The following is a 24782-nucleotide window of genomic DNA, read 5'->3' as shown; positions in this document are numbered from 1 at the left end:
ATTTATTCATTTTTCACTTTAACTTAAAATTACTCCCACACAAAACTAACGACTCCATTTCAGTAGTTCTAAAGGCCATTTCAAGAAGACATACGAGACATCTTGCAATTTTTAGCGAGTCCCTGGGTGTTCTACAGCCAGGAAATTTAGTATAATGTTAATTTTGGTGTATTTGTTATTATTATTATTATTATTATTATTAAGTTATGGTAAAGAAATTAATTTTTGTTGCTTAACAGCGCACACGGGGTCAAACAACGAATGGAGAGTACATCATCGATATGCCAGCCTACATGTCTTCAATATATTTACAGGAATCATGATTTTCGTCTTATGAAATAGCATAAAGAAATACTACCCTAAATACTGTTTCTACGGTGGGTCACACCATCCCTCTCTTAAATGTTTTGTTCCCTGATGAGGATCACAGTTGCTTCCAGAATTTTACTGTAATTGTCGCGACTTACTACTATTGAACAAACTCTGGGCTTCTGTTACAGATCAAATTTGTCACTTACAATTTCACTGCTTCATTCCGAATTTCCATAATTTTTATACGATTTTTTATTTTTTCTTTGTCTAACAGTAGCAGTAGCAGTAGCAGTAGAAATGGTAGACAGTAGTGATAGCTATAGTAGTACTACTAGTAACAGTGTTGTTTGACCTTGTGTGCGCTGTTAATCAATAAAAATTAGTTTCTTTACCATAACACCTTAATAATAATAATAATAATAATAATAATAATAATAATAATAATAATAATAATAATAATAATAATGAACAAATACGCCAAAATTAGCATTATATCAAATTTCCTGGCTGTAGAACGGTCAGGGACTCGCTAAAAATTGCAAGATGTCTCGTATGTCTGGGTGAAATAGTCTTTAGAACTACTGAAACCACATATAATTCATTAGTAAAAACTACGAATATTTTGCATAAGGAGCTAAGCCAAACCTTAAAAATATCGACCCAAATCCAACGACGAAAACTGGGTCAGATTTGGGACCATCGGTATAGATATGCACAACATTTTCACGCCTGAAAAAAAGCCGGGGGGGGGGGGCGATGGGGGGGGATAATATCAATAAACTATCCTACACATCTTTCTTTCCATAGTTCAGAAATCTGCATTGACGGCAAATAAAATCTCGACAGGGTATGCCAGAGAAACAGAATTCCTTTCTTCTGTGCCAAGGAAATTAAAACGCCGCCAACATTTGCGTAATTAAATTTCAAAACCATTTACTAGGTTATTGGTCCAATTATCTTTGCCAAAGCATTTTTGAGTTTTAAAGTCACGTTTTTATTCGATTCTATTACTTCTTGAATTTTCGTAACCTTCTGCATAATATTAAAACTACTATTGTTTATGAATATTGTTTACTGACTTCCTTGTATTTTTTTTTATTAAAGGGAATTCACAGTTTGGTGATTCTAAGACACTGATTAAAAATTATTCAAAATACATATAAACGTATACTATTAATTTCAGTCTAATGACATTTATCATGAGAGAGAGAGAGAGAAGAGAGAGAGAGAGAGAGAGAGAGAGAGAGAGAGAGAGAGAGAGAATTATCCCTCCTGTACATTATTTCCTAACCAAATTCGAAAAATCGAAATGGAAAAACAGCGCACAGAGCCGATGACTTGAATACACAGACAGCGGAATTAATAATTTAGTGCAAGATTTTTTTTTTTTTGTTATCTATTTTGCCATTAAATATTCTGTTCCATTACTGGGCCATATCTGTAGTATAAATAAAAGACAACTTAAGATTAAGGATTGAAAGGAGGGAAAGGCTATAGTAAAAACAGATTAGAAAACAAAAAAAAGATGGGGAAAGATGACTAATTAGATCTCCAAAGGAGCTTGCTATCGAGATGTTACAAGCTTTGCTCTCTCTCTCTGCGTAATTATGGCTAACACTACCGACAGCCTTTATTAAATTGTTGTCTAGAACATTTATCAAATGGACGTAAAGAGTCATATAAAAAGGAAAAATGGAGAAAGAAAAATACTAGAAGCCTGAGTGTGATATACACCTGTATATCACCGACAGGCTATAAACAGGTGTAAGTAACAGGTGACAGTACAATAATAGTTCAGAAGCTCTATCACCTGACCGTCCTAGATGAACTAAAGGTCAGTTACCTTCGAATGTTACATGAATATAACTCTGAATTTTTGGTCTAAAGCTAGAGATAGTGGATTTCTTTGTGAAGCAATACCAATGATCTCATAGTAAGCCTCTGGCACGTGATCTTAAATGCTAGGGAGACTGCAAATCCTCCCCAGTGTCAGATAATTCCATCCACATGCTGTGGATCAGTTGTGTCAATGAACCCACTGGTGTTCTCGTGATTTTTTTTTCACTAATATTTTTTTTACCATTGCTCGTTTTCTTCTTCTTTTACAGGATATACTGTTGTAAAGAATAAGACACTGAAACTTTAAGATCACGCTGGATCTTGCGACCAAAAGTTCCCAATTTTTCTTAATTATACACATTTTTCCCCCAGAATTTATTGTATCGGAACTCTTCAACAAATTTTATTCGAATCCATGACCCGATTTTCTTGTTATCGTGGTAACAGACAGGTTAACTGGGGAGAATTATAATCCCCAACTTCGGTGATCAAAAAGTACAACTTGTAGGGAAGATAATATGTAGAATGTTCATAAATTTTAGCTTTCTATGTGGATCTTTCATCCAAATGTTTACAGTACGCTGACGGGTCTTTAACCACAGATAACAGAGCAAGATCAACGTCTGCCATGTGCATTTCTGCTTATAGCAACGCTGAGCTTATAATGGCAGAGGTAATGGGATACACTATATTAAACCAAGTAAAGCAATCTGGAATTTAATTGGACAAACGTTCACTCAACTTCAAATTCCTTGCTGCGGGAAAGGAAGAGGAAAGGTGCTTGCTGCTGTTCGCAGAAACGAGAAGCATCTCAACAGCAAATCTTCAAGGGATGTTGTCTTATCAACCCTTAAGTGTACTCTGCAGACAGTACCTTCAGGAAAACCTTAATAACTTATCAGCGCCTTCAGAGCAGTTGCATCCCGCAAAGCTCTGAAACCATACTAATTGGTCTCACATGTTTTCTCTGGACCTCTGTAGCCCAAGGCATGAAACTCTTCCTAAGAAATGAAAAAGAAACATTTCCACACAAGTTTAACGTGATGAATTCTTTGCTTAAACCAGACCATATTTTCTGCCAAGCTGTCCAATTCAAACTGGTTTTGCATGTTTACTAATAAAATACAGGTTATTAAACAAAGGAAAGGAATAATTACTCCCAGTTGCTTTGGTGGACAGGCCTTTCTTCCGGATGAAATTCACCATAATTTGGTTAGAAACGTCGAATACTAAAGTCTTTCAGGAACTAAGGTATTCCAGAACAATAAAAGCTAAAAAAAAAAAAAAAAAAGCACAGTTGTTTTCACGTGAAATTTTTTGGAAAAATAGAAAACAAAACAAAAATGAAGTCTAATCATAACACGATTTCAACTCAATTTCGATTCTTCTAGTGCAATGGCTACACAACCTTCCCTCAGAGCCTTAAGGGTTAAAAATTTCCTACTATAATGTTATTATAAAGTCATCAAAGTTGTTTACTAGTTTCTGCAGATTCTCTACACTATCCCCAGTCTGCAAACATCATCCATTCCCGACTACACTCACGGCCTATTTTCTTATCACACGACATTGGGTCTACATCAGATCCCTTCCCTGACTTTTCGTATCACTCACTCTGTAAAGATACTGAGCAGCCACGGAGACGTAATTCTTTTAAACCTGTCAGTGATTACATCACTCTCACGTCTACACATTCTGACCCACGTTTCCAATACGAAAACTGTTAACTGCTGTCAACAAATGACATTGAACACACTCCAGATTTAATGTACATATATATATATATATATATATATTATATATATATATATATATATATATATATATATATATATATATATATATATATATATATTATATATATATATATATATATTATATATATATATATATAATTATATACATACACACACACTTGTTCTTTCCCTATCTAATCACCTATATATATAATTCTTCATATACTATATATATGCATAATATATATGTATGTGTATATATAAAATATATATATATATATATATATATATTGTATATATATTATTATATATATATATATATATATATAGCATATATATATATATATATATATATATATATATATATATATATATATATATATATACTGTATATGTATATATGACCTAGAATTATGATATAATATTAGTGGCTGAGGTTATTAGAATATATCAGATATGAGGGAGAGAGAGAGAGAGAGAGAGAAGAGAGATAGGGTTGGGGTGGTGCAGGGGAGAGATTATGTCCCATGTTTCTAAAATTCTCAAACAAAGTTAACTATATTTTCAGTTTATCTTCAAACGCTGTAAAATCGTTCGCTACAGCGATTAACGATAGATACATACACACTGCAATATCGATATCAACGTGTAGTGAGTAACCGCTCACTACTTATAAATCACATGAATTTGAAGACGACGGGAAAACTACTTATAAATATTGGTCTTCTCTGTTCCTTAAGTAGTCCTTGGTCACCGCATTCAAACACGGAAAGTCCTGCTTTCGTGACATGCTACCGAATTTATCGGCATTTTTGCTCGGTTCCTTATCCTCATCGAAATTCCTTGCGGTAAGAGGAACGGACCAAGCCGGAAGGGAAAAAGGTTACCGCCCGAACAGGGACTCGAACCCTGGACCCTCAGGTTAAAAGCCTGATGCTCTACCGACTGAGCTATCCGGGCCTGTGAGAAGGTGTATACAAACGTAAAATCATTTCTCCAAATGAGTTCATGTTATCCTTGCCGTCGCATTTTTAAGTGCTGCTCTTCAGATAAAGAAATATTATTGTCTTGGCATGACAAGAAGTTCATAAAAAATAAGAGCCTTACCAAATGTGGAACATTAATCGAGAAGATGATGATAATAAGAATACACAAGGATCAGCCTCCAGTGTGAGCGGGCTCCTGTAAACGACGGACGGGTGGAAAAAGGCAATCCCAAGGTCCTTGGGCAAACCGACCGCATCCCCGTTGACCGCCATCTGGCCGGGCCAGGGTAGGGAGAGAAATACTCTCTTCTAAGCTTCTTGCTCTCTTCACCAGGGGGAGGACAAAGTGAGGAAATGAGCGCGAGTCGTGTACCTGTTTACCAGGGGGTCCTGCTGTTTACAAACTGCGGCATAAACAACGAGATTTACTGACAATCTTCATGACATTTCCCCTACCAAACCTCATCCCTTTTTGTCATAGTTATTGGGTAAAGACGCATACCATTACGTTGTCCTCCTCAAGTTAAAAAGAGTTGTCCTCTCTTTGTAATCCCTCAATTTGCAAACTATGATTATTAGTCAACTGTCCATCTATATAGCAAAGTTATCAGTTACATGGGGTCATTCTTTGATTACTGAGAAAAATACACAACCAAAATGCTTATTAAAGTCAACTGTAAGCACATAGATTCTGATTCTAAATTTGATATAAAAATGTTTCATAAAATATGATTGTGAAAGCTGTTATTCTTATGTTTATTAAAAATATAATTATATATTTGCAGTAGACTCACAGGCATGTGTATACTAATCCTAGAAAATTGTTCTACGCCTCTGCTTAAGTAAGTAAACTCATACTGAATGCCCAAGTAACGGTCTACAAAGTGACAGCTTTTCCATGACCTGGCCCCCATCCCTATTCCCTAGTGGTCTTCTTCATCCCCATCGCTGTCCCCAAGCTAAGGGTGGTTGCCCTGATGCATCTTCTCAAATTATGACCCGTTCCCCATCCCTAGTCTCCAGTCGTTGTCTTCATCCCCATTGCTGACCCTAGACTAAGGGGTTGGTTGCCCTGATACATCTCAAACTAAGACCTGTTCCCCATTCCCTAGTCTCCAAGTCGTCCTCTTCATCCCACTGCTGACCCTAGACTAAGGGGTTGGTTGCCCTGATGCATCTTCTCAAACTAAGACCTGTTCCCCATCCCTAGTGCCCCCGTTGTCTTCTTCATCCCCATCACTGACCCTAGGCTAAAGGGTTGGTTTCCTTGATGTGTCTTCTCAAACTATTTCTATCGAAAGCATCTTCTTCTACTAAACCCTTCTCCAAATCCTGCTTCACTTTATCATGGCATCTAATCCTCTGCCTCCCTTTCGATCTAGGTTCCACTCAGGTTGCCTTCACTCCTTCCCCCTCACTCATCCTTACCACACACCCACATCACCCCCAGTAGCAGGATATAAGTAAAATGTTCTGAAGATATAGAATTACATACTGTATACACATAAACAACATAATGCATCTAGAAAAAAAATGATGTAAACACTCAAGATGATTAAATCCATTTAATTAAATAATAAAGGTGCTACCCTCAATAGGATCACTCCTGACATCGACAGCAAAACAATACTTAACATACTGCAGATACTATACGGGAGTCATTATGTTTCAAGAGGTTGCATAATAAAACCTGTTTCCCTACAAGGCTTCAAACATGCACTTTATAGTGTCAATATTGATAAATGGTAGTTTAGCAGGATCACTGGGAGTCTGATACCAATCCATAATCTGAGGAATGGTTAATTTTGTAAATGTGGAGTGTATGAATTCAAGAATATTATGAAAACTTGCTTTACAAAACTTTGGGCAAGACTGTTTACTGGTAAAGGAGATAAGGAACTGGGGAGGATAAGTAACCTTTATTTCATCTTTCTAGCCAGCAATCTGGAATGTTCATAAAAAACTTCAAAATTCCACTGAAGTTATAAAATGCTTCTTTTGGAAATATGGAAAAAGGAAAGTTACCATTCTTATCCTGGCACTCAGGAAATAAATGCACTCTCAAATTCAAAATCATAAATTTGCAAGTGGGTCTGCTCCATTCTTATTCCCTTCATTTTTGCATATTATCTCTCCTCTTTTTGTTAAGCACTCTGCACTTGTAATAGTTCACTACACTTTCCAGACTAATGTCACCGGAGCATAGTCAGCTTTCTAATACCGAAATCTCTCAAGATAACCGAAGGTGATAAAGCTGAAAAGGCTACAATGCCCAGACTGGGACTTGAACCCTCTAACACGTGTTTTTAATCACAAAAACAAAAAATCACAGAATCATTACAGGCAGTATACCAACAGCAATATGAGATTGCCTATTGTGTTTATAAACTCCAATAAAATTTCAGCATATACCAGAAGGTTATATACAGATATTATGAAACAAGGAGTAAGTCTGGTAAGGGAACTGGAGAAAAAGACTTCTTTTCCCATTCAAAATAATAGCCTTCCCTTCTACAGCACTGAATTCTGCACAATAGCACACTTCAGTATCCTTAGTTAACAAGATGTTAAAACATCATCGGAGGGATATCAGCAGCCCCTAGCAAAGAATGCTACTCTCTTTAGCAGATAAGCAGTGCTGCTGACGTAATATATTTGAGGCTAAACCAATATGCCTGAAGTCTGGGAGTTCAACATTGATGAAACTAGATGATAATGCTCATTTGGCGCTACTCCATATAGTTAACACGTTGGTGGATACTGTTAAAGATTTGATAATTAATAACGTTGCAAATTCTTGTATTTTTGTAAAGCTAATGGTTCTTTTGTGAACATACTCTGAACAAGTGGTTCATTTCGCTTGAGTGTTATGTTTTATTCTGAAGGCTGTTGTAAGTCTAAGAGGCTTAGTTACTTTGCTTCATTGAAATCCTTTTACTAACAGGAAGCGATATGGCTAGAAAATGTCAACGCCCGAACAGGGACTCGAACCCTGGACCCTTAGGTTAAAAGCCTAATGCTCTACCGACTGAGCTATCCGGGCTTGATTCACAGTGTAACAGAATGAGTTTTTAGCCACAGAAAAAAAATCATATATTCATTATAGGAAGCATACCAAAGGTCAAAAGAAATCGCCTCTTCCAATATTCCAGATAGTTATTGACAGAATATGAAACAATGACTTACTCTGTCAGAGACTTCAAAACATTTGCCAAACATTCACTTCACTGATAAATGGCAGTTTAGCTGGATTTTTAGGAGTCTGATAACAACCAACAATCTGCAGACTGGTTCATTTTGTAAATGTGGAGTGTACGTTATGAATTCAAGATTATTTGGGAACCTTGCTGTATACAAAACTATGGGCAAATCAGTGTACTGGTAAAGGAGATAAGGAACTGTGGAGGATTAGTAACCTCTGCTTTATCTTTCTAGCTGGCAATCTGCAAAGCTCATTCAAAAAACTTCAAAATTACACTGAATTGATACAATACTTATTCGGAAATATGGAAAAAGGATAATTACCGTTCTTGTCCTGGCACTCAGAAAATAAATGTACTCTCAAATTCAAAATCATAAATTTGACAAGTGGGTCTCCTTCATTCTTCTTCCTTACGCTGTGTATACTATCTCTCTTCTCTTATCCAGCACTCTGCGCTGATTATGGTTCACCACTCTTTTCAGACTGATGTCACTGGCGCATAGTCAGTTTTCTAATTTCGAAATCTCTTAAGGTAACCGAAGGTGATAAAGCATGAAAAATTTACAAAGCTCGGATTGGGACTTAAACCCTCTAGCACGGGTTGTTAATGTCTGGAAAAAAATCATAGATTCATTATTGACGGTGAATCAATAGTAATAAGAGATCGCCTCTTGCGATATAAACTCTAAGAAAATTGCAGTATATTCCAAAAGGTTATATAAAGCATATGAAACAGTGAGTATGTCTGTTAAGTGAACAGGAAAAAGAGACTTCTTTTCCAATTCAAATCAATAGCCTCCCCTTCTACATTACTGAATTTTGCACATTAGCACATTGCAGTATCTTTTGTTAACAAGATATAAAAACAGCTTTGGAAACGTATCAGCAACCCTTATGCAGTGAAACTGTGCTCCTGACATCAGTCACCAGCATACGTAGGAGATATAAATATAATATTTAAGGCTAAATCAGTATGCCTTAAGTCTGAGGGTTCAATACTGATGATACTAGATGATAATGCTCATTTGGCGCTACTTCATATAATTAACTTGTGGTGGATACTGATGAAAATTTGACAATTAATCATCTTGAAAATTATTACTGTTTTCATAAAGCACGAATTCTAGTGAGTACATTCTCCTAACAAGTTGTGTAGTTTGGCTTGAGAGTGTTACGTTTTATGCTGAAGGTCACTGTTAGTCTCGGAGGCTGAGTTGCTTTACTTCATTGATATCCTTCAGGTAACAGGTGGTGGTTCTTGAAAAGGTCATCGCCCGAACAGGGACTTGAACCCTGGACCCTTAGGTTAAAAGCCTAATGCTCTACCGACTGAGCTATCCGGGCTTAACTATAAGTGAAATAGCATGAGTTTTTACCCCATGAAAAAAAAATCATACATTCATTATAGGTATCATACCAAAAATGAGGAAGAATCGCCTCTTCCAATATTCCAGATGATTATTTACAGAATATGAAACAATGGCAGTCTGTTAAAAGAAGAGAGAGAGAAAAAAAGACTTCATACCAATCCAAATGCTAGCCTCCCTCTCATTAATACTGAATTTTGCACATTAGCACAATACAGAATCTTTTGTAAGCAGAAGTTAAAGCAGAATTCCTGACCACAATCACCAACAAACTTTGGTCTTCAATACATACTATGCCTGAAGCCTTAGAATTCATAATGATAAAACTAGTGATGATACTAACTTGTTTCTCCTTCCTATGAATAACTTTAGGTGGATATTATCTGAAAATTTGATAATTCACCACTTTAGAATTCTCTACCATTATAAAGAACATGAACTTTATGAAAGCATTCCCTAAACAAGCGTTGTTGCTTCTCTTGACAGCATTATGTTCTAAACTAGGGGCATTAGTTGGTTAATTAGTCTCAGAGGCTTAGTTGTTTTCCTTCATTGAAAACCTTAAGACAAAATGTAATAAATACTGAAAAGTACACTGCCTGGAAAGGGCCCTTAGGGTAAAAGCCAAATGCTTTAATGACTGAACAATCTGGGGTTAATTCATTGTGAAACGGCATGAGATTTCAATCTCTAGGAAAAACGCTCATGGAAATTTCAGCTTATTTTAGCAAGTTATTTACACAAAACGAAACAATGGCTTAGTCTGTTAAGGGAAGGGAACAGAAGAAAAGACTCCTTTTTCAGTTCCAGATAATAGCCTCATCTTCCACACTACAGAATTCTGCACGAGCACATTTTGGTCTCTTAAATGGGAAGCTAAAATATCATCTGCAATGTATTAGTGACTGAGAAAAACTGCAACTCTCTTAAGTGGACAAGCAGTGTTCCTGACCACAGTCACCATGTAATCAATGTATAGTTGGTCTAAACTAGTATGCCTAAAGCTTTGGAGTTCAATATTGATGAAACTAAGACATAATGCTAATTTGGTACTCCGTCAAATGGTTAACTTCTGATGGATACTAAAAAAGATTAGACAAATCATGAACTTGAAAACTCTTCCTTCTATCATTAAGCAAATGGTTTTTTCGAGAAAATCCTCCAAACAAGTGGTGTCGTATGACTCAAGAGTTGTTGCTACTCAGTCCTGAGGCTTAGTTGCTCTCCCACATTGAAATCTTCAGATAACAAGAATTGAGAGAGCTTAAAGGTCAGTGCATCGACAGGGACTTGAACACTGGGACCCTTGGGTTAGAAGCCTAATGCCTTACTGACAACTCTCCAGGCTTAATTTACAGTGAAATAGGAAGAGGGCTTAATCACTACAAAAATCACTGATTCATTACAAGTATTAGTATACCAAAAAGAAAGAAGAGATTGTCTCTTGCATTATAGGCCTCATTGGAAATTTTGGCATATTCTAGAAAGTCATTTATGGAATATGAAACAATGAATTAATCTGCTAATGAAACAAAAAAAAAAAGACTTAATTTTCACTTCAAAATACTAACCTCCCCCTCTAAACTATGGACTTCTTCACAGTGTATTTTGTAAATCGGAAGTTAAAGCATAATCTGAAAGGTATTGCTGACACTTCGCAAAAACTGTTACTCTTATGCATGTGACCCCATTTAATGAAACAAAGTGATAATGCTCATTTGATGTTATTCTATTTGACTAATTTCTGCTGGATATTGAAGACTTGACAAATTACTACCTTGGAGACTCTTTCTTCTATTATAAAGCATGTGGATTGTGTAAGAACAATACCTAAACAGGTGCTGTCACTGGGTCTAACCACAGTATGTTGTGTATTGTACTAGGGCCTTTGGTGGCTAGTTCTCTGGGGCTTAGTTGCTTTCCTTCATTGAAATCTTTCAGCCAACTGGAGGTGACTAAGTTTGAAAATGTCTGCGCCCGAACAGGGACTTGAACCCTGGACCCTTAGGTTAAAAGCCTAATGCTCTACCGACTGAGCTATCCGGGCTTGAATATCCATGAATGAGTACAGTGTTTACTAACTGGAAATAAAAAAATCATATATCCATGACCGGTAGCATACCAAAAGAAAGAAAAGATCACCTTTTGTGATATTCCAGATAGTTATTTACAGAATATGATATTAAAAAATGGCAGTCCATTAAAAGAAAATACAAAAGACTTCATACCAAATCGAAATACTAGTCTCCCTCTCTTTGATACTGAATTTTGTACATTAACACAATACAGATTTTTTTTAAAAACTGGAAGCTAAAATAGAGTTCCTGAACACAATCACCAACAAACTTTGGTGATTAATATATGGATGGCCAAAACACACGCCTGAAGCCCTAGAATTCAATAACGATAGAAATAGTGATAATAGTCATTTGTTTCTCCTTCACTGATTAACTTTAGGTAGATATTAATTGAAAATCTGATAATTCACCACTTTGAAAACTCTCTATGATTATAAGGAATATTACGAAAACATACCCTAAACAAGTGCTGTCGCTCGTCTTGACAGCATTATGTTCTAAACTAGGGACATTAGTTGGTTAATTAGTCTCGGAGGCTTAGTTGTTTTCACTCATTGAAGTCCTCAAGACAACATGTAATAAACACTGAAAAGGTCACTACCTGGAGAAGGTCCTTAGGTTAAAAGCTAAATGCTCTAATGACTGAACAATCTGGGGTTAATTCATTGTGAAACGGCATGAGATTTCAATCTCTAGGAAAAACGCTCATGGAAATTTCAGCTTATTTCAGGAAGTTATTTACACAACACGAAACAATGACTTAGTCTGGTAAGGAAAGGGAACAGATAAAAAAAAAAAAACTTCTTTCTCAATTCCAAATAATAACCTCATCTTCGACACTACAGAATTCTGCACGAGCACATTTTGGTCTCGTAAATAGGAAGCTAAAATATCATCTGTAAGGTGTCAGTGACCGAGAAAAACTGCAACTCTCTTACGTGGACATGCAGTTTTCCTGACCAATAAACCAGTATGCCTGAAGCTTTGGAGTTCAATATTGATGAAACTCGAACATAATGCTCATTTGGTACTTCGTCAAATGATTAACTACTGATGGATACTATGAGAATTGACAATTCATGAACCTGAAAACCCTTTCTAATATCATTAAGCAAATGGTTCTTTAGAGAAAATTCTCCAAACAAGTGGTGTTGTTTGACTTAAGAATTTTTACTTAGTCCCTGAGGCTTAGTTGCTCTCCCACACTCAAGTCCTTCAGATAACAGGAGCTGATAAGAGCCTGAAAAGGTCAGCGCCTGGACAGGGACTTGAATGCTGGGCCCTTAGGTTAAAAGTCTAATGCTCTACCGATGACTGTCCAGGCTTCATTTACAGTAAAATAACAAGAGGTCTTAATCACTACAAAAAAATCATTGATTCATTACAAATAGTATACCAAAAGAAAGAAGAGATCATCTCCTGCAATATAGGCCTCATTGGAATTTCTGCATATTCTGGGAGGTCATTTATAGAGTATGAAACAATGGCTGATCTGTTAATAATATAGAAAAAAACACTTCATACCTAGTTCCAAATACTAACCTCTCCCTCTAAACTATAAAATTCCTCACATTGCCAAATCTCAGTATTTTGTAAATAGGAAGTTAAAGCATCATCTGAAAAGTATCAGTGTCCCTTCCCAAAAACTGTTACTCTTATGCAGACAAGCAGTGTATGTGACCTCAGAACCAAAAAAACTTAGGTGATCAGTATATAGTTCGGGCTAAACAAGTACGCCTGAAGCCTGAGAATTCAATATTAATGAAACAAAGTGATAATGATCATTTGATGTTACTTCACATGATTAACTTCTGGTGGATACTGAAGAAGTCTTGACAATCTATTACCTTGAAAACTCTTTCTACCATTATATAAAGCATGTGGCTTTTATAAGAACGGTCCCTAAACCAGTGTTGTTGCTGGGCCTGACTGCAGTATGCTGTGTTGTGTACTGGGGGCTTTTATTTAGTTAATCTCCGGAGCTTAGTTTCTTTCCTTCATTGAAGTCTTTCAGCAAAGTGGAGATGACAATACTTGAAAATGTCAACGCCCGGACAGGGACTTGAACCCTGGACCCTTAGGTTAAAAGCCTAATGCTCTACCGACTGAGCTATCCGGGCTTGATATCCACTGAAATAGCATGAGTTTTTACCCACTGGAAAAAAAATCATATATTTATTGCAGGCAGCATATCAAAAGTGATAAGGAATCGCCTCTTCCGATATTCCAGATAGTTATTTACAGAATATGAAACAAGGACTTACTTTCCTAAAGACTTCAAAACATTTGCCAAAGATGAACTTATAGTGTCAATATTGATAAATGGTAGTTTAGTATGATCTTAGAAGTGTGATACCATTCCATAATCTAAAGGCTGGTTAATTTTGTAAACGTGGAGTGTACATTGGGAATTCAAGAATATTATGAAACCTTGCGGCATATAAAACTTTGGGGAAAATGCACACTGGTAAAGGGATACTGGAACTGGGGAGGGTTAGTAACCTTTACTTTATCTTCCTAGCCAGTAATCTGCAATGCTTATAAAACAAATTTCTTAATTCCACTGAATTTGTAGAATACTTTTTCGGAAATATGAAAAAACGATAGTTACCATTCTTATTCCGGCACTCAGAAATGTAGTCTCAAATTCAGAATCATAAATTTTGCAAGAGGGTCGGATCCATTCTTATTCCCTACACTGTGTACATTATCTGTCTTCTATTTTTTCAAGTATTTTGCACTTGTAAGAGTTCAGTACTCTTATCAGAGACATGATATCACTGGAGCGTAGCCAGTTGTCTAATATTAAAATCTCTCTTAAAATAATTGAGGGTGATAAAAGCTTGAAAAAGCTACAGTACAATGCCCAGACAGTGACTTAAACCCTCCAGCATGAGGTTTTAATATAGGGAAAAAAATCAGGCATTCATTACAGGCAGTATTACCAATAGTGATAAATGATCAAGGAGTAAATCTGTTAAGGGAACTGGAGAAAAAGATTTCTTTTCCCATTCCAAGTAATAGCCTCCTCCTCTACACTACTGAATTCTGCACATTAGCATATTACAGTATCTTTAGGAAAATAATGATCTCTTATGCAGACAAGGAGTGCTCTTGATCTCAGTCACCAACAAATTTAGGTGATCAACATATATTTCAGGCTAAACTAATATACCTGAAGTCTGGGAGTTCAACATTGATGAAACTAGGCGACAATGTTTATTTGGTGCTGGTTCACATAATTAACTTGTGGTGGATACTGAAGAAGATTTGACAATTCATCTTAAAAATTCTCTATTTTCATAAGGTAAGGATTCTTTCGAGAAAATTCCCTTAACAAGTGGTGTAGCTTGGCTTGAGAGTGTTATGTTTTATACTGAAGGCCGTTGTTAGTCTCGGAGGCTTGGGTGCTATACTTCATTGAAATCCTTTAGGTAACAGGATGTGGTAAGTCTTGAAAAGGTCATCGCCCGAACAGGGACTTGAACCCTGGACCCTTAGGTTAAAAGCCTAATGCTAATGCTCTACCGACTGAGCTATTCGGGCTTGATTAAATGTGAAACAGCATGAGTTCTTATAGTAGAAAAGATCACCTCTTGTGATATTCCAGATGGTTATTTACATAATATGAAACAATGACTTAGTCTGTTAAAGGCTTCAAAACATTTGCCAAAGATGCACTGCAAAGTGTCAATACTGATAAATGGTAGTTTAGCTGGATTTTTAGGGGTCTGATAATATTCAATAATATGCAGACTGGTTAATTTTGTAAATCTGGAGTGTACGTTATGAAATCAAGAATATTAGGGAACCTTGCTGCATAGAAATCTTTGGGTAAGTCAGTGTACTGGTAATGGAGATAAGGAACTTGAGAGGATAAGTAAATTCTAACTTTCTAGCCAACAATCTGCAATGCTCAAGAAGAAACTTCAAAATTCCACTGAATTTATAAAATACTTCTTCGGAAATACAGAAGAGTGAGTTATCATTCTTATCCTGGCACTCTCAAATTCAAAATCATAAATTTTGCAAGTGGGTCTGCTCCACTCTTATTACCTACACTGTGCACATTATCTTTCTTCTTTTTTTCGAGCACTCTGCACTTAAGACTTCAATACTCTTATCAGACTGATATCACTGGAACATAGTCAGTTTTCTAATATCGAAACCTCTTAAGATAACCAAAGGTGATAAAGCTTGAAAAAGTTAGAATGCCTGAACAGGGACGTAAACCCAATAGCACGAGTTTTTAATCACAGGAGAAAATCATAGATTCATTACAGGCAGTATACCAATAGTAAAAAGAGATTGCCTCTTGCGATAAAAACTCTAAGAAAATTTCTACATGTTCCAAAAGGTTGTATACAGCATATGAAACAAGGAGTACGTCTGTTAAAGGAACTGGAGGAAAAGACTTCTTTTCCCATTCCAAATAACAGCCTTCCTTCTACATTACTGAATTCTGCACATTAGCACATTTCAGTATCTTTGGAAAACCAGATGTGAAACCATCATTGGAAAAGTATCAGCAACACTTAGCAAAAAACTGCTGCTCTCCTTGCATACAAGTAGTGCTCCTGACCTCAGTCACCAACAAATTTAGGTGATCAATATAAATTTCAGGCTAAACCAATAAGCCTGAAGTCTGGGAGTTCAATATTTTTCAAACTAGATGATAATGTTGAATTGGTGCATTTTCATATAATCAACCTGTGGTAGATACTGATGGAGATTTGACAATTCCTCATCTTAAAAACTCTATTATCATAAAGCAAGGATTCTTTTGAGTGATAATTCATCATCATCTTCAAAATTCTCTCTATTTTTATAATGCAAGGATTCTTCTGAATGAACTTCCTTAACAAGCAGGGATTGTTTCGAGTGAGCTCCCTTAACAAGTGTTGTATATTGGCTTGAGAGTGCTACGTTTGCCGTTGTTAGTCTCAGAGGCTTAGTTGTTTTACTTCATTGAAATCCTTTAGGTAACAGGAAGTGGTAAGTCTTGAAAAGGTCATCGCCCGAACAGGGACTTGAACCCTGGACCCTTAGGTTAAAAGCCTAATGCTCTACCGACTGAGCTATCCGGGCCTGACTAGAAGTGAAATAGCATGAGTTCTTATCCTCTCAAAAAAAGAGTCATATGTTCATTATAGGCAGCATACCAAAAGTAAGAAGAGATCACCTCTTGTGATATTCCAGATGGTTATTTACATAATATGGAACAATGACTTAGTCTGTTAAAGACTTCAAATCATTTGCCAAATGTGCACTGCAAAGTGTCAATACTGATAAATGGTAGTTTAGCAGGACTTTTAGGAGTCTGATACTATTCCATCCTTTGCAGACTGGTTAATTTTGTAAATCTGGAGTGTACGTTATGAAATCAAGAATATTAGGGAACCTTGCTGCATACAAAACTTTTGGCAAGTCAGTGTACTGGTAAAGGAGATAAGGAACTGGGGAGGATAAGTAAACTCTACTTTAACTTTCTAGCCAACAATCTGCAATGCTCAAGAAGAGACTTCAAAATTCCACGAAATTTATAAAATACTTCTTCGGAAATACAGAAAAGAGAGAATTATCATTCTTATCCTGGCACTGTCAAATTCAAAATCATAAATTTTGCAAGTGGGTCTGCTCCATTCTTATTACCTACACTGTATATCTTTTTTAGCAACACTCAGCAAAAAAAAAAAAAAAAAAAAAAATTCTGCTCCCCTATGCATATACAAGAGGAGTTCCTAACCTCAGTCACCAACAAACTTAGGTGATCAACATATATTTCAGGCTAAACCAATATGCCTGAAGTCTGGGAGTTCAGTATTGATCAAACTAGATGATAATGTTGAATTGGTGCATCTTCATATAATTCACTTGAGGTGGATACTGATGGAGATTTGACAATTCCTCATCTTAAAAACTCTATTATCATAAAGCAAGGATTTTTTCAAGTGATAATTCATCATCATTTTGAAAATTCTCTCTATTTTTATAATGCTTGGATTTTTTTGAGTGAACTCCCTTAAAAAGCAGGGATTTTTTCGAGTGAGCTTCCTTAACAATGGTGTATATTGGCTTAAGAGTGCTACATTTTATACTGAAAGCCGTTGTTGGTCTCAGGGGCTTAGTTGTTTTACTTCACTGAAATCCTTTAAGTAACGGGTGGTAGTAAGTCTTGAAAAGGTCATCGCCCGGACAGGGACTTGAACCCTGGACCCTTAGGTTAAAAGCCTAATGCTCTACCGACTGAGCTATCCGGGCTTGATTGATAATGAATTAGTACAATTCTCAATTCTCAACTATAAAATTCTTCACATTGCCAAATCTCAGTATATTTTATAAATAGGAAGTTAAAGCATCATCTGAAAGGCATCAGTGACCCTTCGCAACAACTGTTACTCTTATGCAGATAAGCGGTGTATGTGACCTCAGAACCAAAAAAACTTATGAGATCAATATATTTCAGAAAATATGGCTGCTACAATTTTAAAGGACACATATATGCATTTCATAGCTTCAATGCTTTAAGATGTGATGGAAGAATTTTTGGAGTCAGATGGAACTAGGTCGAGAGACTCGAGGTAAAATCTTTGTGTTCAGCAAATAGTTTGATTCCTCAGCTATCTGCGTGAGAACCTCAGCAATATTGGCAGTCAGGTGATCTCCGAAGTGTTATGTATATTCGTGAGTACGTGCGTTAATTTGATCTAGATTATGCCAAAATCTGCCCTAAAAGTGAGTTTAATCGTTCATTAACGTTATAGAACTGCAGTTGTCTAGACGTAGCTTTGGAGAGGATCCAGGCTTTGAAAACGGCAGATAAGGTAGAGTTTGAAATCTCTGTTTTTATGGGAGGAAATTGAACTTGTGATTTTTACCATGATTTTCTGATCATTATGAACTTTTGAACTGGTGTGGGAGATTTAATATGAATATTCATACCTCTTTTATATTATTATTTTGTTATGTTACGTTTGCCATATCTTGGCTATGCATTTTACACTTTCCATTATTGTGTTTTGCATTTCATATATTTTTGGGAGTTTTCTATCATGTTTAATTCTTTCGACAGATGTCTGTGGACAGTGTGGACTGGTTCGCATAACATGTGGTAGACTGTTTTTTTTTGACATGACTTTAGTTATTGATTTGGGGAGTATGTGTGATTTTGGATATTTTCAGGCTATTAGCCATAGTGAGACTTCTTTAATCAGAAGTGTTTTGCAGTTCAGAGTTTAGTTATCTGACTCGATAATTCATTTATCATGCATTTTAATCTTTGCTTTGTTTTATTCATTTCTTGTTGGGTTATTTGAATAATAAACCTATTTTTGTAGAAACTATTGCGTTTCTTTAAATAGTCCATTTAATTGCTTTGGTGAGAATGAGTGAGATTCGGGTGGGTGAACTTCGGAAAACGATGAGAGAGAGAGAGAGAGGCGATACACGGTGAGAGAGAGAGAGAGGCGATACACGGTGAGAGAGAGAGAGAGGGAGAGAGAGAGGGAGGGGAAAAAAAGGATGCAAGTGTTATCATGAGCGAACCTTCATACGCCCTTTTCCTGAAGAAGACCGTTCGAGCACGTTACGTACACTTTCAAAAAAGTGTTAATTCTGTTCTTGGTAACAAATATATAGTTCGGGCTAAACAAGTATCCCTGAAGCCTGAGTATTCAAATATTAATGAAACAAAATGATAATGATCATTTGATGTTACTTCACATGATTTATTCAATATTAATGAAACAAAATGATAATGATCATTTGATGTTACTTCACATGATTAATTTCTGGTGGATATAGAAGAAGACTTGACAATCTATTACCTTGAAAACTCTTCCTACCATTATAAAGCATGTGGCTTTTATAAGAACAGTCCATAAACAAGTGTTGTTGCTCCGCCTGACCACAGTATGTTGTCTTGTGTACTGCGGGCTTTTATTGGTTATTTAGTTTCCAGAGCTTAGTTACTTTCCTTCATTGAAGTCTTTCAGCAAACTAGAGTTGACAAAGCTTGGAAATGTCAACGCCCGGACAGGGACTTGAACCCTGGACCCTTAGGTTAAAAGCCTAATGCTCTACCGACTGAGCTATCCTGGCTTGATAACCACTGAAATAGCATGAGTGTTTACCTACTGGAAAAAAAAATCGTGTATTCATTTCAGGCAGCATATCAAAAATAATAAGAAATCGCCTCTTCCAATATTCCAGATAGTTATTTACAGATTATGAAACAGTGACTTAGTTTGCTAAAGACTTCAAAACATTTGCCAAACATGAACTTATAGTATCAACATTGATAAATGGTAGTTTAGTATGATCTTAGAAGTGTGATACCATTCCATAATCTAAAGGCTGGTTAATTTTGTAAACGTGGAGTGTACACTGGGCATTCAAGAATATTATGAAACCTTGTGGCATATAAAACTTTGAGTAAGAAAGTACACTGGTAAAGGGGATACTGGAACTCGGGAGGGGGAGGGTAAGTAACCTCTATTTTATCTTCCTAGCCAGCAATCTGCATGCTTATGAAACAAACTTCTTAATTCCACTGAATTTGTAGAATACTTTTTCGGAAATATGGAAAAAAGATAGTTACCATTCTTATTCTGGCACTTAGAAATGTAGCCTCAAATTCAAAATCATAAATTTTGCAACAGGGTCGGCTCCTTTCTCATTCCCTACATTGTGTACATTATCTGTCTTCTTTTCTTCAAGCATTTTGCACTTGTAAGAGTTCAATACTCTTATCAGACTGATATCACTGGAGCATAGCCAGTTTTCTAATATCAAAATCTCTTAAAATAAGTGAAGTTGATAAAAGCTTGAAAAAGTTACAGTGCAATGCCCAGACAGTGACTTAAACCCTCTAGCATGAGTTTCTAATCTCAGGAAAAAAAATCAAGCATTCATTACAGACAGTATAACAATAGTGATAAATGATCAAGGAGTAAATCTGTTAAGGGAGCTGGAGAAAAAGACTTCTTTTCCCATTCCAAATAATAGCCTCCTCCTCTACACCACTGAATTCTGCACATTAGCACATTTCAGTATCTTTAGGAAAATAATGATCTCTTATGCAAACAACAAGGAGTGCTCTTGATCTCAGTCACCAACAAATTTAGGTGATCACATATATTTCAGGCTAAACTAATATGCCTGAAGTCTGGGAGTTCAACATTGATGAAACTAGGTGATAATGTTTATTTGGTGCTGCTTCACATTGTTAACTTCTGGTGGATACTGATGAAGATTTGACAATTCATCATCTTAAAAATTCTCTCCATTTTCAAAAAGCAAGGCTTCTTTCGAGTAAATTCCCTTAACAAGTGGTGTAGCTTGGCTTGAGAGTGTTATGCTTTATACTGAAGGCCATTGTTAGTCACGGGGGCTTAGTTGCTTCACTTCATTGAAATCCGTTAGGTAACAGTAGGTGATGAGTCTTGAAAAGGTCATCGCCCGAACAGGGACTTGAACCCTGGACCCTTAGGTTAAAAGCCTAATGCTCTACCGACTGAGCTATCCGGGCTTGATTAATTGTGAAATAGCATGAGTTTTCATCCACTGAAAAAAAGGCATACATTCATTATGGGCAGCATACCAAAGGTAAGAAAAGATCACCTCTTGTGATATTCCAGATGGTTATTTACATAATATGAAACAATGACTTAGTCTGTTAAAGACTTCAAAACATTTGCCAAGTATGCACTGCAAAGTGTCAATACTGATAAATGGTAGGTTAGCAGGATTTTTAGGAGTCTGATAATATTCAATAATAAGCAGGCTGGTTCATTTTGTAAATCTGGAGTGTACGTTATGAAATCAGGAATATTACGGAGCTCAAGAAAAAACTTCAAAATTCCACTGAATTTATAAAATACTTCTTCGGAAATACAGAAAAAAGAGAGTTATCATTCTTATCCTGGAATTCTCAAATTCAAAATCATAAATTTTGCAAATGGGTCTGCTCCATTCTTATTACCTATACTGTGTATATTATCTTTCCTCTTTTTTTTCAAGCATTCTGCACTCAAGAGTTCAATATTCTTGTCAGACTGATATCACTGGTACATAGTCAGTTCTCTAATATCGAAATCTCCAAGGATAATCAGAGGTCATCGCCCGGACAGGGACTTGAACCCTGGACCCTTAGGTTAAAAGCCTAATGCTCTACCGACTGAGCTATCCGGGCCTGACTAGAAGTGAAATAGCATGAGTTCTTATCCTCTCAAAAAAAGAGTCATATGTTCATTATAGGCAGCATACCAAAAGTAAGAAGAGATCACCTCTTGGGATATTCCAGATGGTTATTTACATAATATGGAACAATGACTTAGTCTGTTAAAGACTTCAAATCATTTGCCAAATGTGCACTGCAAAGTGTCAATACTGATAAATGGTAGTTAGCAGGATTTTTAGGAGTCTGATACTATTCCATCCTTTGCAGACTGGTTAATTTTGTAAATCTGGAGAGTACGTTATGAAATCAAGAATATTAGGGAACCTTGCTGCATACAAAACTTTTGGCAAGTCAGTGTACTGGTAAAGGAGATAAGGAACTGGGGAGGATAAGTAAACTCTACTTTAACTTTCTAGCCAACAATCTGCAATGCTCAAGAAGAAACTTCAAAATTCCACTGAATTTATAAAATACTTCTTCGGAAATACAGAAAAAAGAGAATTATCATTCTTATCCTGGCACTCTCAAATTCAAAATCATAAATTTTGCAAGTGGGTCTGCTCCATTCTTATTACCTACACTGTATATCTTTCTTCTTAGCAACACTTAGCAAAAAAAAAAAAAAAAAAAATGCTGCTCCCCTATGCATATACAAGAGGAGTTACTAACCTCAGTCACCAACAAACTTAGGTGATCAACATATATTTCAGGCTAAACCAATATGCCTGAAGTCTGGGAGTTCAGTATTGATCAAACTAGATGATAATGTTGAATTGGTGCATCTTCATATAATTCACTTGAGGTGGATACTGATGGAGATTTGACAATTCCTCATCTTAAAAACTCTGTCTATTATCATAAAGCAAGGATTTTTCAAGTGATAATTCATCATCATTTTGAAAATTCTCTCTATTTTTATAATGCTTGGATTTTTTGAGTGAACTCCTTAACAAGCAGGGATTTTTTTCGAGTGAGCTTCCTTAACAATGGTGTATATTGGCTTAAGAGTGCTACATTTTATACTGAAAGCCGTTGTTGGTCTCAGGGGCTTAGTTGTTCTACTTCATTGAAATCCTTTAAGTAACGGGAGGTAGTAAGTCTTGAAAAGGTCATCGCCCGGACAGGGACTTGAACCCTGGACCCTTAGGTTAAAAGCCTAATGCTCTACCGACTGAGCTATCCGGGCTTGATTGATAATGAATTAGTACAATTCTCAATTCTCAACTATAAAATTCTTCACATTGCCAAATCTCAGTATATTTTATAAATAGGAAGTTAGAAGCATCATCTGAAAGGCATCAGTGACCCTTCAGGCAACTGTTACTCTTATGCAGATAAGCGGTGTATGTGACCTCAGAACCAAAAAACTTAGGTGATCAATATATAGTTCGGGCTAAACAAGTATGCCTGAAGCCTGAGTATTCAAATATTAATGAAACAAAATGATAATGATCATTTGATGTTACTTCACATGATTTATTCAATATTAATGAAACAAAATGATAATGATCATTTGATGTTACTTCACATGATTAATTTCTGGTGGATATAGAAGAAGACTTGACAATCTATTACCTTGAAAACTCTTACTACCATTATAAAGCATGTGGCTTTTATAAGAACAGTCCCTAAACCAGTGTTGTTGCTACGCCTGACCACAGTATGTTGTCTTGTGTACTGCGGGCTTTTATTGGTTATTTAGTTTCCAGAGCTTAGTTACTTTCCTTCATTGAAGTCTTTCAGCAAACTAGAGTTGACAAAGCTTGGAAATGTCAACGCCCGGACAGGGACTTGAACCCTGGACCCTTAGGTTAAAAGCCTAATGCTCTACCGACTGAGCTATCCGGGCTTGATAACCACTGAAATAGCATGAGTGTTTACCTACTGGAAAAAAAATCGTGTATTCATTTCAGGCAGCATATCAAAAATAATAAGAAATCGCCTCTTCCAATATTCCAGATAGTTATTTACAGATTATGAAACAGTGACTTAGTTTGCTAAAGACTTCAAAACATTTGCCAAACATGAACTTATAGTATCAATATTGATAAATGGTAGTTTAGTATGATCTTAGAAGTGTGATACCATTCCATAATCTAAAGGCTGGTTAATTTTGTAAACGTGGAGTGTACACTGGGCATTCAAGAATATTATGAAACCTTGTGGCATATAAAACTTTGAGGAAGAAAGTACACTGGTTAAGGGATACTGGAACTCGGGAGGGGGAGGGTAAGTAACCTCTATTTTATCTTCCTAGCTAGCAATCTGCATGCTTATGAAACAAACTTCTTAATTCCACTGAATTTGTAGAATACTTTTTCGGAAATATGGAAAAAGGATAGTTACCATTCTTATTCTGGCACTTAGAAATGTAGCCTCAAATTCAAAATCATAAATTTTGCAACAGGGTCGGCTCCTTTCTCATTCCCTACATTGTGTACATTATCTGTCTTCTTTTCTTCAAGTATTTTGCACTTGTAAGAGTTCAATATTCTTATCAGACTGATATCATTTTAGCATAGCCAGTTTTCTAATATCAAAATCTCTTAAAATAAGTGAAGTTGATAAAAGCTTGAAAAAGTTAGTGCAATGCCCAGACAGTGACTTAAACCCTCTAGCATGAGTTTTTAATCACAGGAAAAAAAAATCAAGCATTCATTACAGACAGTATAACAATAGTGATAAATGATCAAGGAGTAAATCTGTTAAGGGAACTGGAGAAAAAGACTTCTTTTCCCATTCCAAATAATAGCCTCCTCCTCTACACCACTGAATTCTGCATATTAGCACATTTCAGTATCTTTAGGAAAATAATGATCTCTTATGCAAACAAGGAGTGCTCTTGATCTCAGTCACCAACAAATTTAGGTGATCACATATATATTTCAGGCTAAACTAACATGCCTGAAGTCTGGGAGTTCAACATTGATGAAACTAGGTGATAATGTTTATTTGGTGCTGCTTCACATTGTTAACTTGTGGTGGATACTGATGAAGATTTGACAATTCATCATCTTAAAAATTCTCTCCATTTTCAAAAGGCAAGGCTTCTTTCGAGTAAATTCCCTTAACAAGTGGTGTA

At 36.1% G+C, this 24782-nt stretch overlaps 1 protein-coding gene and 13 non-coding genes across 14 annotated transcripts in view; all 14 read right to left on the bottom strand.

The window, feature by feature from the left end:
- The window catches only part of MED30 (Mediator complex subunit 30), a 369234-nt gene that overhangs the window by 59993 nt on the left and 284459 nt on the right, over positions 1-24782 (bottom strand). The window lies entirely within an intron of this gene.
- On the bottom strand, positions 4775-4847 carry TRNAK-UUU (transfer RNA lysine (anticodon UUU)). The gene has a single exon. It is a non-coding gene; the product is annotated as a tRNA-Lys (tRNA).
- Positions 7844-7916, bottom strand: TRNAK-UUU (transfer RNA lysine (anticodon UUU)). Its single transcript has one exon. It is a non-coding gene; the product is annotated as a tRNA-Lys (tRNA).
- Positions 9347-9419, bottom strand: TRNAK-UUU (transfer RNA lysine (anticodon UUU)). Its single transcript has one exon. It is a non-coding gene; the product is annotated as a tRNA-Lys (tRNA).
- On the bottom strand, positions 11417-11489 carry TRNAK-UUU (transfer RNA lysine (anticodon UUU)). The gene has a single exon. It is a non-coding gene; the product is annotated as a tRNA-Lys (tRNA).
- Positions 13568-13640, bottom strand: TRNAK-UUU (transfer RNA lysine (anticodon UUU)). Its single transcript has one exon. It is a non-coding gene; the product is annotated as a tRNA-Lys (tRNA).
- Positions 14988-15066, bottom strand: TRNAK-UUU (transfer RNA lysine (anticodon UUU)). Its single transcript has one exon. It is a non-coding gene; the product is annotated as a tRNA-Lys (tRNA).
- On the bottom strand, positions 16536-16608 carry TRNAK-UUU (transfer RNA lysine (anticodon UUU)). The gene has a single exon. It is a non-coding gene; the product is annotated as a tRNA-Lys (tRNA).
- On the bottom strand, positions 17709-17781 carry TRNAK-UUU (transfer RNA lysine (anticodon UUU)). The gene has a single exon. It is a non-coding gene; the product is annotated as a tRNA-Lys (tRNA).
- TRNAK-UUU (transfer RNA lysine (anticodon UUU)) lies at positions 19548-19620 on the bottom strand. The gene has a single exon. It is a non-coding gene; the product is annotated as a tRNA-Lys (tRNA).
- TRNAK-UUU (transfer RNA lysine (anticodon UUU)) lies at positions 20977-21049 on the bottom strand. The gene has a single exon. It is a non-coding gene; the product is annotated as a tRNA-Lys (tRNA).
- TRNAK-UUU (transfer RNA lysine (anticodon UUU)) lies at positions 21640-21712 on the bottom strand. The gene has a single exon. It is a non-coding gene; the product is annotated as a tRNA-Lys (tRNA).
- On the bottom strand, positions 22814-22886 carry TRNAK-UUU (transfer RNA lysine (anticodon UUU)). Its single transcript has one exon. It is a non-coding gene; the product is annotated as a tRNA-Lys (tRNA).
- TRNAK-UUU (transfer RNA lysine (anticodon UUU)) lies at positions 23477-23549 on the bottom strand. The gene has a single exon. It is a non-coding gene; the product is annotated as a tRNA-Lys (tRNA).

The sequence above is a fragment of the Macrobrachium rosenbergii genome, chromosome 6, assembly GCF_040412425.1.
Source record: "Macrobrachium rosenbergii isolate ZJJX-2024 chromosome 6, ASM4041242v1, whole genome shotgun sequence".
NCBI classification, from domain to species: Eukaryota; Metazoa; Arthropoda; class Malacostraca; order Decapoda; family Palaemonidae; genus Macrobrachium; species Macrobrachium rosenbergii.
Note: the sequence above shows the minus strand (reverse complement) of the source record. Positions and strands in the feature narration are given on the sequence as shown.